General features: G+C 42.6%; 1 protein-coding gene across 1 annotated transcript in view; it reads left to right on the forward strand.

The window, feature by feature from the left end:
• shank3a (SH3 and multiple ankyrin repeat domains 3a) overlaps positions 1–14,137 on the forward strand; it is a 302,959-nt gene that overhangs the window by 210,143 nt on the left and 78,679 nt on the right. The window lies entirely within an intron of this gene.

Raw genomic sequence — 14,137 nt, forward strand, 5'->3', positions numbered from 1 at the left:
CTCATTAGTACTAATATTTACTGAATATGATATGAAATCCTATAAATTAAAATGGCCAATTTGGATGCAATCAAATTAGCTTACTTTCTCAGAGATTAAATTATATTCTAAAAACATAATGTTGCAGGAATGCTTTCAGAACAAGTCCGATATGGTGGTTGTCAAAACCCAGGTTTCGATGAAAAACACACACACACACACAACACACCACACACACACACACACACACCACACCAAGCACACACACACACACAACACACACACACAACCACACAACCACACACACACACACACACACACACAACACGTCCGCCTTTGTGCAAGGAGGAGCACTGCCAGAGCCCTGCAAAATGACCTCCAGCAGGCCACAAATGTGCATTCCATTTGCACAACAGCATGTGAAATTTATTGTCAATCAGTGTTGCTTCATAAGTGGACAGTTTGATTTCACAGAAATGTGATTGACTTGGAGTTACATTGTGTTTTTTAAGTGTTCCCTTTATTTTTTTGAGCAGTGTATATACAGTTGAAGTCAGAAGTTTACATACACTTTAGCCAAATTCATATATACTCAGATTTTCACAATTCCTGACATTTAATCCTAGTTAAAATTCCCTGTCTTAGGTCAGTTAGGATCACCACTTTATTTTAAGAATGTGAAATATCAGAATAATAGTAGAGAGAATGATTTACTTCAGCTTTTATTTCTTCCATCACATTCCCAGTGGGTCAGAAGTTTACATACACTTAATTAGTATTTGGTAGCATTGCCTTTAAATTGTTTAACTTGGGTCAAACGTTTCGGGTAGCCTTCCACAAGCTTTCCCACAATAAGTTGGGTGAATTTTGGCCCATTCCTCCTGTCCTGACAGAGCTGGTGTAACTGAGTCAGGTTTATAGGCTTCCTTGCTCGCACACCCTTTTTCAGTTCTGCCCACACATTTTCTATGGGATTGAAGTCAGGGCTTTGTGATGGCCACTTCTATACCTTGACTTTGTTGTCCTTAAGCCATTTTGCCACAACTTTGGAATGGGGGGGGGTCATTGTCCATTTGGAAGACCTATTTGCGACCAAGCTTTAACTCCCTGACTGATGTCTTGATATGTTGCTTCAATACATCCACATAATTTTCCTTCCTCATGGTGCCATCTATTTTGTGAAGTGCACCAGTCCCTCCTGCAGCAAAGCACCCCCACAACATGATGCTGCCAACCACGTGCTTCACGGTTGGGATGGTGTTCTTCGGCTTGCAAGCCTCCCCTTTTTCTCAAACATAACGATGGTCAATATGGATAAACAGTTCTATTTTTGTTTCATCACACCAGAGGACATTTCTCCAAAAAGTACGATCTTTGTCCCCATGTGCAATTGCAAACCGTAGTCTGTTTTTTATGGTGGTTTTGGACCAGTGGATTCTTCATTGCTGAGCGGCCTTTCAGATTTTGTCGATATTGGAGTCGTTTTACTGTGGATATATATACTTTTGTACCTGTTTCGTCCAGCATCTTCACAAGATCCTTTGCTGTTGTTCTGGGATTGATTTGCACTTTTCGCACCAAAGTACGTTCATCTCTAGGAGACAGAACGCGTCTCCTTCCTGAGCTATGATGGCTGCGTGGTCCCATGGTGTTCATACTTCCGTACTATTGTTTGTACAGATTAACGTGGTACCTTCAGGCGTTTGGAAATTGCTCCCAAGGATGAACCAGACTTGTGGAGGTCTACAATTTGTTTTCTGAGGTCTTGGCTGATTTCTTTTGATTTTACCATGATGTCAAGCAAAGAGGCACTGAGTTTGAAGGTAGGCCTTGAAATACATCCACAGGTACACCTCCAATTGACTCAAATTATGTCAATTAGCCTATCAGAAGCTTCTAAAGCCATGACATCATTTTCTGGAATTTTCCAAGCTGTTTAACGGCACAGTCAACTCAGTGTATGTAAACTTCTGACCCACTGGAATTGTGATACAGTGAATTATAATTGAAGTAATTTGTCTGTAAACAATTGTTGGAAAAATGACTTGTGTCATGCACAAAGTAGATGTCCTAACCGACTTGCCAAAATGTATAATTTGTTAACAAGACATTTGTGGAGTGGTTGAAAAACAAGTTATAATGACTCCAACTTAAGTGTATGCAAACTTCCGACTTCAACTGTAAATATTAGGGCGAGCAATGTCGGAGTGACAGACAGGTGTCTGCATACGTGTGTATTTACAATGCCTTCGGAAGGTATTCAGACCCATTGACTTTTTCCACATTTTGTTACGTTACAGCCTTATTCTAAAATGGATTAAATCAACAACAAAAAATCCTCAGAAATCTACACACAATACCCCATAATGACAAAGAGAAAACAGGTTTGTAGATTTTTTTTCAAATTTATAAAAAATAAGAAACAGAAATACCTTCTTAAGTATTCAAACCCTTTTTCATGAGACTCAAGTTGAGCTCAGGTGCATCCTGTTTCCATTGATCATCCTTGAGATGTTTCTACAACTTGATTGTGGTAAATGCAATTGGTTGGAAATTATTTGGAAAGGCACCTACCTGTCTATATTATGTCCCACAGTTGACAGTGCATGTCAGAGCAAAACCAACCATTGAGATCGAAGGAATTGTCCGTAGAGATCCGAGACATGATTGTGTTGAGGCACAGATCTGGGGTAACAAAAAATGTCTGCAGCATTGGAGGTCCCCAAGAACACAGTGACCTCCATCAATTCTTAAATTGAAGAAGTTTGGAGCCACCAAGACTCTTACTAGAGCTGGTCGCCCGGCCAAACTGAGCAATCGGGGGAGAAGGGCATTGGTCAGGGAGGTGACCAAGAACCTGATTGTCACTCTGACAGAGCTCTAGAGTTCCTCTGTGGAGATGGAAGAACCTTCCAGAAGAACAATCATCTCTGCAGCACTCCACCAATCAGGCCTTTATGGTAGAGTGGCCAGACGGAAACCACTCCTCAGTAAAAGGCACATGACAGCCTGCTTGGAGTTTGCCAAAAGGCACCTAAGGACTCTTAGACCATGAGAAACAGGATTATTTTGTCTGATGAAACCAAGATTGAACTCTTTGGCATTGAATGCCAATCGTCACGTCTGGAGGAAACCTGGCACTATCCCTACAGTAAAGCATTGTGGTGGCAGCATCATGCTGTGGGGATGTTTTTCAGCAGCAGGGAATGGGAGACTAGTCAGGATTCGAGGCAAGATGGACGGAGAAAAGTACAGAGAGATCCTTGATGAAAACCTGCTCCAGAGCGTTCTGGACCTCAGACTGGGGCGAAGGTTCACCTTCCAACAGGACAACGACCCTAAGCACACAGCCAAGACAACCCAGGAGTGGCTTCGGGACAAGTCTCTGAATGTCCTTGAGGGGCCCAGCCAGAGTCCAGCCTTGAACTCGATCGAACATCTCTGGAGAGACCTGAAAATAGCTATGAAGCAATGCTCCCCATCCAACCTGACAGAGCTTGAAACGATCTGCAGAGAAGAATGAGAGAAACTCCCCAAATACAGGTGTGTCAAGCTTGTAGCGTCATACTCAAGAAGACTCAGGGCTGTAATTGCTGCCAAAAGTGCTTCATTAAAGTACTGAGTATAGGGTCTGAATACATATGTAAATGTGATATCAGTTTTACATTTTTTATAATTTTGCAAAAATGTCTAAAGAACTGTTTTTGCTTTGTCATAATGGGGTATAGTGTAGATTGATGAGGGGGGGAAACGATTGAATCAATTTTACACTAAAGCTGTAACCTAACAAAATGTGGAAAAAGTCAAGGGGTATGAATACTTTCCGAAGGCAGTGTATGTCCAGATAGTGAGCCGTAGCAGGGAGCACACAGTGAAACTGTTAGATCCTGCAGTGACTCCATATGGACTTCAGGCCCCTTCCCTTTTTCAGCCCTGCCCTGACACTGTTACTGTGGCACTGTGTATCACTATGTGTTACTGTATGAATGCACACAAACACGTCACACATACACACACACACGCACAAACAAACAAACACACACAGTTATTGACAGCCAATGTCATCATGTGAGTGTTTACGAGGAGCAACAGTCCAGCTCATTAAGGTCTGATCATGTATCACAGAGTAAACACCATCAATCAACTGCAGTTAGCACACCTACAAACACATACACACACTGAAATGAAAGACATCTATGAGAGATTAAGAGACACTCAGTCAATGACATAAGACCTCTCAATAGGTAATCACTCAACACTCTCTATCAAACACTAGTGATGTTCTTTTAAACCTGGCAACATAAAGGTGCTCCTGTTTTTCACAGGTTTTTATCCACAGCCAGGCTGTGCAGCGAGAAGGTATGCACACATAGCATGAGCTAGTGAGTGTATTGAGGTGAGAATAAAAGAGAAAGATAGAAAGGATAGGTACGAGTTATTAGGCATCCAAATTGGCCTTAGCAACTCTATTTTTGTCTTCACCTGGAGGCCGATAGAAATGGAGAAATGGACAAGAGAAAAGATAATACATGAAATAGACAGAGAAAATGAAAACGAAAGAGTTTTGTAGATCCATTCAAGGTTGGGAGGGAGGGAAGAGAGGAGATGAGAGAGAAGGGCTCCCTCTGAGTCATACTTGGAGTTTTCCTTCCCCTTCCTTCTCTCCCCTCCCCCTCCACTACTCTCACACTCCCATCTCCAACCTCTCTACCTCTTTCTTACTTCTGTCCCTTCTTCCTCACCGCCTGCTCTCTTGCTGTACATGCCTCCTCTGTCATTCATAAATAAAGCTCCCTCTGTGCTACACTCTCTTTCTTACTTGAATGAATCATCTTATCACTCATTCACTCAAACACTCTCTCTCTCTCTCTCTCTCTCTCACACACTCACACACACACACACACACACACACACACACACACACACACACACACACACACACACACACACACACACACACACACAAAAACGCTTCTACAAAAAAAAAACATAACAACATAAAACGAAAAACCCCGAACACAAGCACAAGAAAAAACTCCAAAAAAAAATGAAAAAGATAAAAATAAACAAAAACAAGAAAACACACAGACTAATAAACCCACAAACAAAAACAAACACCAACCCAAACACAAAACAACGCCCCCTCACACACACACACACACACACACACACACACACACACACACACACACACACACACACACACACACACACAGAAACAAACACACACAGAAAAAAACACAAACACACACAGAGCCTCAGTCTCAGGAAAGCGTGACTATCCGTCCCTCCGCTCACTTTCACTCCTTTATTCAACTACACTGGTCTGTGCCTTAGGGGTCCACTCTGCTCCTCCATTTCTTCCTCAATCCCCCTTTACTCCTCCTCACCTCTGATCTCATCCCCTCATCCAATTCATCTTCTGCTTGTGATAAGATGAGAGATATCAGTCCTATACTCAAATCAAATCACATTTTCTTTGTCACATGCGCCAAATACAACAGGTGTAGACATTACAGTGAAATGCTTACTTACAAGCCCTTAACCAACAATGCAGTTAAAAAATAAAAAAGAATAAGAAGTAAAAGTAACAAATAATTAACAAATAACAAATAATGCTTTATGTCGAATTTTCTTGAGTATAATGTTTTTTGGGGAAGGGTGCTCTTCAGACAGACAACTCTCCAACAGATCACCAGTTTGGGGATACATCAGCAGACACAATGGGGACACAGATAGCTAGGCTCATTTTAGCCACAGCCAGGCAGTGGTTGTGAGCCTGTAACGCTAACGTCATGGCACATGCAATCTACTCATTTGCAAAATACACTCATTGAACATATCCTCTGCGAGCTTCATCTAGCTAGCTACCGGAAATATTTACAGCAGGACATAAACCGATATGGCTCTGGACGGATGTCCCAACTCCGCCCTTTCCTTTCTGCCAAACTGACGTTGGTCTACGTACAGACGTGTACGCTGGAACATTTGTACATTGTCAGAGGCAACCCATCTGTTTAGAGAGACTACGGATATGGAGTCGAATAAACCTTGAGATTTGCATCCCAAGTGTGTGCGTGCGTGTGCGTGTGTGTGTGTGTGTGCGTGTGTGTGTGTGTGCGTGCGTGTGTGTGTGCGTGTGCGTGTGTGTGTGTGTGTGCGTGTGTGTGTTCAAGAAGATGCAGTTGTTCTCTCTCTATTACTGCGGATTGAACCAAGGTTTAATAAAGCGTGCAGGGCTCCCAATCTAATAACAACTGCACTCTGGTTATTGGAATGCTCCCTGTACACACACACAAACACACAAAAAATCATACTGAACAAACACCTTACTCATCACCTTCCACCCACCCACAGCAGTTCCACACAGACTGTAGTCAGACTGTACTCAGACACACTAGACATAGCATACAGTATCTGTAATATTTTCTCTGTCATGATCAATTACTGAACGTACTGTACCTGTCAAAAGTACTCATTCAAGGGTTTTTCTTTATTTTTACTATTTTCTACATTGTATAATAATAGTGAAGACATCAAAACTATGAAATAACATATATGGAATCATGTATTAACCAAAAAAGTGTTAAACAAATCAAAATATATTTTATATTTGAGATTCTTCAAAGGAGCCACCCTTTACTGTCACGTTCTGACCATAGTTCTTGTGTGTTTTCCTTGTTTTGTGTTGGTCAGGACGTGAGCTGGGTGGGCATTCTATGTTTTGTGTTTCTATGTGGGGATTGTCAATTGGCCTGATGTGGTTCTCAATCAGAGGCAGGTGTTTGTCATTGTCTCTGATTGGGAACCATACTAAGGTAGCCTGTTTTGTGTTGGGATTTGTGAGTGGTTGTTTTCTGTCTTGCACCAGATAGGACTGTTTTCGGTTTTCACATTTTTTGTTTTGTAGCTTGTAGTGTTCACGTTATTATTCTTTATTAAACATGTTGAACAATAGCCGCGCTGCGTTTTGGTCCTCTCCTTCATCCCAGGAAGAAAGCCGTTACATTTGCCTTGATGACAGCTGTACACTCTTGGCACTCTGTGAAGCATAGACCGGTGGCAATCTGTCCTTTGGAACCAAAAATCCAAAATCCAAACAAACGACTGGTTCACGTCCATAAATATCGCACTAATCATAACAAACCACTGGGTCGAGTCTTTAGCAACCAAAATATGAGTATGAATTTGCTTATAAGTGAAAATATCAACAACAACAAAAAATTATACCGGAAAATGAGTGCTTAGTATTGTTTTCTGATGATGATTTCTGCATATGCACATGGTGTTAGTATTCTCACTGTACCCAAATGCTGCATTGTACTGCTAAATGTGCAACCTGTATGCTATACTACATGTACAGTATGTACTGCATACAGTATTCACTATGCAAATGGTCTCCTATGTCCCTGTTGTGGAAAGGTACATAGAGTACGTTAGTGTTGTATTCTCTGTCAGTATTGTCTGTGTGTCTCTATCTTTCTCTCTCTCATATCAAAGATCTTAGACTTTATATCCACCAACCAATGGCATTTCTTAAAAACCCACCAGAGGGATATTTTAAACCTACAAATTCAAGGTTTACTTTTGTTTTGTTGGTCTATAACAAAATGTTGTTTGCCAATATTGCATTGATGCATCCTTAACGTTTGACATGTGCTTTCACAGCATTCAAGTTAAACAACATGTACGTTTACATCGTAAATAAAGTTGTAGATGCTACCCTTACTGCTATCACTAATTTGTGGCTGCGAGTTCAAAACCCCCTTCATGGCAAAGTTGTTATTTGAGGAAAGAGTGCTTCACTGTTGGTTCTCGAGTCAAATAACGCATATGTGACAAAGTAGATGATTGTAATACGTTGTAAGTGTAGCCTACACGTCTATGTAATGTAGCGTCGATTATCTATGTAGTAGTGCCAATTATTTGTGTCGGTCTGCAAGAAGTACTCCAACAACAAGCTCCTCATAAAATGTATTTGTAATCTTAATTTCCAAGGTTTTGCCTGCACTTCTCTTCTGTTCACAACACACTACCACAATTAGTGCAGGCCTAATATGTAGGCTTACATTTGAAGGGTAGCTTAAGCCTACACAGTGCCACCCCACCAAGCCATGTGTAGTGAGTGACTTATGTTGTTTCACAAATCTGGTTTTGCATAGGTTATTACTGTGCTTGTAATAGGCGGTGAAAGCATGTGCGTGTAATTGGGATGACGAACAGAACATGCCATTTCACTTCCATCATTATATCAAATGCAAGGCAAACCCGGACAACACTGGGCCAATTGTGCGCCACCCTATGGGGACTCCAAGCCGGATTTGATTCAGCCTGGATTCAAACCAGGGACTGTAGTGCACTGAGCAGTGCCTTAGACCGCTACGCCACTCAGGAGCTCAATAATCAATAGTGTAGCTTTTCAATCTACGTGCCCTGGGACTGGGAGAGCAGCCTCGAGAGCGCACACAGTGTATGCTACCTGTGATTTCATTATCTGATAACTTTTTTTTATTTCGCAGTTTAAATTGACTAGATATATTCACTGCAGTATTTAGCCTAATATTGAGCTAATTATATAATTATGAACTAATATGCATACACTTCTAACTTAGGCTACACATCTCAAGCCTGTCTGTCTTCATTGTTCTGTTTCGCAGTTACACATTTGGCCTCTCTGCTGCCTCGGCTATTCCTTTTAAATCTTGTGTCCCAGGAAAAGCCAGACTACAATTGTAACGTCTTTCTTCCTGGGGTGAAGGAGAGGACCAAAATGCAGCGCGGCTAGTGTTCAACATGATTTAATAAAGAAGAGACAATAACGTGAACACTATACAAAATACAAAATAACAAATGTGAAAACCGAGACAGTCCTATCTGGTGCAGAACACAAAGACAGAAGACACCCACCCACAATCCCCAACACAAAACAAGCCACCTATATATGATTCTCAATCAGGGACAACGATTGACAGCTGCCTCTGATTGAGAACCATATTAGGCTGAACACAGAAACAGACAAACTAGACACACAACATAGAATTCCCACCCAGCTCACGTCCTGACCAACACTAAACAAGCAAAACACATAAGAACTCTGGTCAGGACGTTACAACAATAGCTTGTTGGACACTTATTTTGACTTATTTGTCTTACTTATAGCCTATTGGAGGAGAGTGAATGTAAATAGGTTACAGCATTAAGAACTGGTGGAGAGATGGAAAGGAGAGAGAGACAGCGCATCTCAATGTCAGAAGAAGCCCATCACTATTTTCCAATGGTGGGCCTATCTTAGCACCGATACATCCTTACAAAATACAATATATAAGTGGCCTGCTAATGTACCTTTCTGGACCTTCTAAACTGTCGAGCTATAGAACATTTATATATATATAACTTTTAATACTGGGCCGAATAGTTGTGGTAAATTAAATTGATTGGACATGATTTGGAAAGGCACAAACCTGTCTATATAAGGTCCCACAGTTGACAGTACATGTCAGAGAAAAAAAACAATCCATGAGGTTGAAGGAATTGTCCATAGAGCTCTGAGACAGGATTGTGTTGAGGCACAGATCTGGGGAAGGGTACCAAAAGATGTCTACAAAATTGAAGGTCCCCAAGAACACAGTGGCCTCAATCATTCTTAAATGGAAGAAGTTTGGATCCACCAAGACTCTACCTAGAGCTGGCCGCCAAGCTAAACTGAGCAAATGCGGGAGAAGGGCCTTGGTCAGGGAGGTGACCAAGAACCCAATGGTCACTCTGATAGAGCTCCAGAGTTCCTCTGTGGCGATGGGAGAACCTTCCAGAAGGACAACCATCTCTGCAGCACTCCACCAATCAGGCCTTTATGGTAGAGTGGCCAGACGGAAGCCGCTCCCAGTAAAAGGGACATGACAGCCCGCTTGGAATTTACCAAAAGGCACCTAAAGACTCTCAGACCAGGAGAAACAAGATTCTCTGGTTTGATGAAACCAAGATTGAACTCTTTGGCCTGAATGCCAAGCATCACGTCTGGAGAAAACCAGTGAAGCATAGTGGTGGCAGAATCATGCTGTGGGGATGTTTTTCAGAGGCAGTGACTGGGAGACTAGTCAGGATCAAGGGAAAGAAGAACAGAGCAAAGTACAGAGAGATCCTTGATGAAAACCTGCTCCAGAGCGTTCAGGACCTCAGACTGGGGCGAAGGTTCACCTTCCAACAGGACAACAACCCTAAGCACACAGCCAAGACAATGCAGGAGTGTTATGTCCTTTAGGGGCCCAGCCAGAGCGCGGACTTGAACCCAATCTAACATCTCTGGAGAGACCTGAAAATAGCTGTTCAGCAAAGCTCCCCATCCAACCTGACAGAGCTTGAGAGGATCTGCAGAGAAGAAAGGGAGAAACTCCCCAAATACAGGTGTGCCACGCTTGTATCGTTATACCCAAGAAGACTCAAGGCTGTAATCGCTGCCAAAGGTGCTTCAACAAAGTACTGAGTAAAGGGTCTGAATACTTATGTAAATGTGATATTTCAGTTTTTTTTTATACATTGGCAAACATTTCTAAAAACCTCTTTTTGCTTTGTCATTATTGGGTATTGTGTGTAGATTGATGAGGGGAAAACATTTAGAATAAGGTTGTAACGTAATTATTTTGGGGAAAGGTCAAGGGGTCTGGATACTTTCCAAATGCATGGTATACTGCTGTGTGTGTGTGTTAGTGAGGAGGAGAGACAGAGAGAGAGAGTATGGTTTAGTGTGTGTGGGGGGAGAGTGGATATTTATGTGTGTGTGAATGACTCAGCTCTGAGCAGTAGCGCGAGGCTTGGCTGAAATTAAAATGAGCTGTCGGTCGTCACACACACACACACGCGCACGCACACGCACACGCGCACGCACACGCGTTTGGTGGGGATGCGGTGGAGCTTGCAGGCAGGGCAGGATGTGTGTGGAGTATAAATAACTCTGCATCGCCACTGATGCTATTTCTGGACCAGGCATCGTGACACTCAACCGCAGGCAACCTCAGACAGGACACTGACACACACACACACACACACACACACACACACACACACACACACACACACACACACACACACACACACACACACATATATATATATATATATATGTGCACACTTACTACTGCACTTACACACACACAAAGAAATACATACAGACACACACCTCAGTCAAATGCATAACCTTCCAATCATAGTTTAAGTTCTGATGAGGGTTATTCCGCTCCTTTTGTACAGTATCTCTCTCCAGCTCCCTTTCATTCTCACCTCTCTCACCATCCCTCTATTTGCCTTTGTCTTTCATTGTCTTTCCCTCCCTCTTTCTTTGTCCATCCCCTGCGTATGATGACTTTATTAGTATTTAATTGGGCCTGTCCTTGTCAGCAACAGTAAAATGGTGTGTGGAACAATAGCTGTCCAGCTATTGTTGCAGTGGAATGACTGCATAACACCCTGGCTCTCAGAGGTGTAAAGACTCTGTTGAGTTCCCAGTCCAGTATAACTAACTCTTCCCATAGAATATAATGGGAACTATGAACCGTTGCTGCAGCTATGACTGTTTCCTACGGCTTGTGCTGCCTGCTTGTGCTGCCTGCTACACATTCAAGATTAGTTGAGTTTCTGCCGCTTTACTAAGTGAAATGTTTTGAAACCAAGATTAAAGCACTATACCACCAAAGCATTTGTTATTGTTCTATGAGGTGACTGAAACCCTGTGTTGTAATCATCTGTCCTCTGTCACCCACTGCTGTGTACCTGTAGAGGTGATTATGAACCCGTATGAAGCCTGTGGTGGTGTAGTACTGTAGCAGTTCTTGTCCAGTGTTTGGCTGATCTATGTCCTGCTGAGGTGTTGATTGTGAACTGTTTGGCTAGTGTAGCTTACACTGCATTACACCATGAGTGTTTGGCTTTAACCTCAGTCACTGACTCAGTCACTCATCATACAACACACTGTTATTATTTTCTGGTTATGCTTCTTCTCTCCTCTCCATCAACCCCATGTCCTATTTCCCTCATTTTCTCACTGTTATTTCTCCCCCATGTTCCTCCTTCCCTTCCTCTTGAACTCTCTATATTTCCTTAATATCTTCTCCCTCTCTCTACTTTCTTCCCTCTATGTTTCTCCCTCTTTCCCTCTCTCTGGCCTTTCTCCTAGTGCATCCTGGGTAGTGAAAGAAACTCTGGTGCCACTTAGTCACTAAACACACACAGCTCTGTTTCAGGGCCACTGAGTGCCAACGTCTGTTTCCCGCAGACAGTAATCATGTGGCATGCCAACCAGGCCTTGGCACACGCCACAAGAGAGTGGCAGTATAAGGGTGACACTCTTAAAACAGGCCTTGTTCTGTGTGTATGTGTCTGTTCGTTTTTTCTGTGTGTGTGTCTCAAGGGACCAGGGTTATTTGAGGTTTTTATAAAGTGTATTTCATCTGCTGTTACTCACTCTTACCTCCCCCTTCTCTTTCACTCTCTCCAGAGTGATCGATTATGGTCATCTTTGGTCAGTCGGGTTGTGGTTGCGGCACTGTCAGGTGTCGTTGCATGGTGTTCATGTGAAATGTTTTCCAGTTTGATTGGTGAGCCTACCGCATGAAGCACACTGTTAATGTCACGTTGGTATAAAAGATTCAGGAGACAGGCGCAGGAATGAGTAATAGTTTTTTTTATTACTCCCAAATTACGGCATGCCGTGTAAAGGCACGGGGACAAAGACCAAAAAACCCTTTCCAAAACACAGGGTTGAAACCCAAACAAAAGAGGAGTACCTCGAATAAATAAAACAAGCGCACAATGATTAATACACGGGACGAGACCCCTAATCATCTGCACAATCCACAATGGCACGAAGGCCAAAACACAATAGAACAGGTACTCACACGAACCAACGGACATTGTAACAATAATTGACAGCACTATGGTAAACCAAGGACACACTTATACAATAACTAATGGGAATAGGGGCCAGGTGTGCGTAATGAAAGTTCCGGAGGGATCCATGACAGTTAAATCGTTGGCTCATGTCTTGTGACTGAGTTATGGGGAGCAGAACCAATCAGAAAGACCTGTGGGATTTGTTTCCTGCCTCTCAATAATCTGTAGTTCAGCATGTCATCCTGATCAGAAGTTGGTGGTTGAAAATGATGCATTCATGTTGTGTTGGAATAGAAAACATGACTCCAAAGGATACTTAACATTCCTTAACACTTTTTTTCAAAGTTTCACTTTTCTTACATACCCAATAGTTGACATTCATCAAAAATAAGCAGAGTGGACTATAGTTGTCATGAATAGAATACAATGTTCATGTGATTTGAGGTGTTAGTTTGGAGTGACTCAGATGAAACATTTAATTTGAAGTATGAATGTTGATGTGGGATATGAGTTGATATCAGAGAGAGGATTAAGTGGTGACGCGATGCTGTGGGGTTTTTGAGGAGCTTAGAGTGGCTGTCTGCTAATTGGCAGGCTGGTTTCCTGGTCCTTGATTACAGCTAGCACGGGGTGTATTCAGCTGGAGAAGGGGAATTAGAGGGGGGGATCAGCTCCCTGAAGGTCTACCACGTTTCACTGTTGACACGTTTCTGAATGGAGTGAAGGCAAGCTGATGGCTTAGTGCTGTGTACTGGTTCTCTGCCAAGTTAGCGTACAGAGGTAGAGAGGGCGTATACGCAGGAGATTCACAATGATGCAGGTTTAAGCTATGATCAGAGAGAGGGATCAGAGCATGTTTCCTCCACCAGAAAGGGTCGATGCAACTGCTTTTCCCGATCATAGTGAACCCTGCCTGTGCTCAGAGTTCTAAGACTGGGCGTCTGGTTCCTTGCTGATTTGCTATTGGTAATGTAGCAGATGTGAACTAGGAGGCTAGTGAAGTGCTAGTGCAGTTGCCAAATTATTGTGACGTCACCTGTCCTGTGATGTAAGAAGTCAATTGTCGCTCACAGAGGGAGTTTGCGAATTTATCCTCCTATTCAAGAAAAATCTTTTTGACATCCTAATAATCCAACATGTTAACATCCCATCATTCTAACATTCTCCAGACCAGCCACATGCTGCAACCTGACTTTGCCGTAACCTAGCAACCATGGAAGGATGAGGCTCAGTGGAGCACAGCCAGAGTTCCAGCTGGTGTTCTCTGGTGTGTGTT

The sequence above is a fragment of the Salvelinus sp. IW2-2015 genome, linkage group LG4q.1:29 (assembly GCF_002910315.2).
Source record: "Salvelinus sp. IW2-2015 linkage group LG4q.1:29, ASM291031v2, whole genome shotgun sequence".
Taxonomy (NCBI): Eukaryota; Metazoa; Chordata; class Actinopteri; order Salmoniformes; family Salmonidae; genus Salvelinus; species Salvelinus sp. IW2-2015.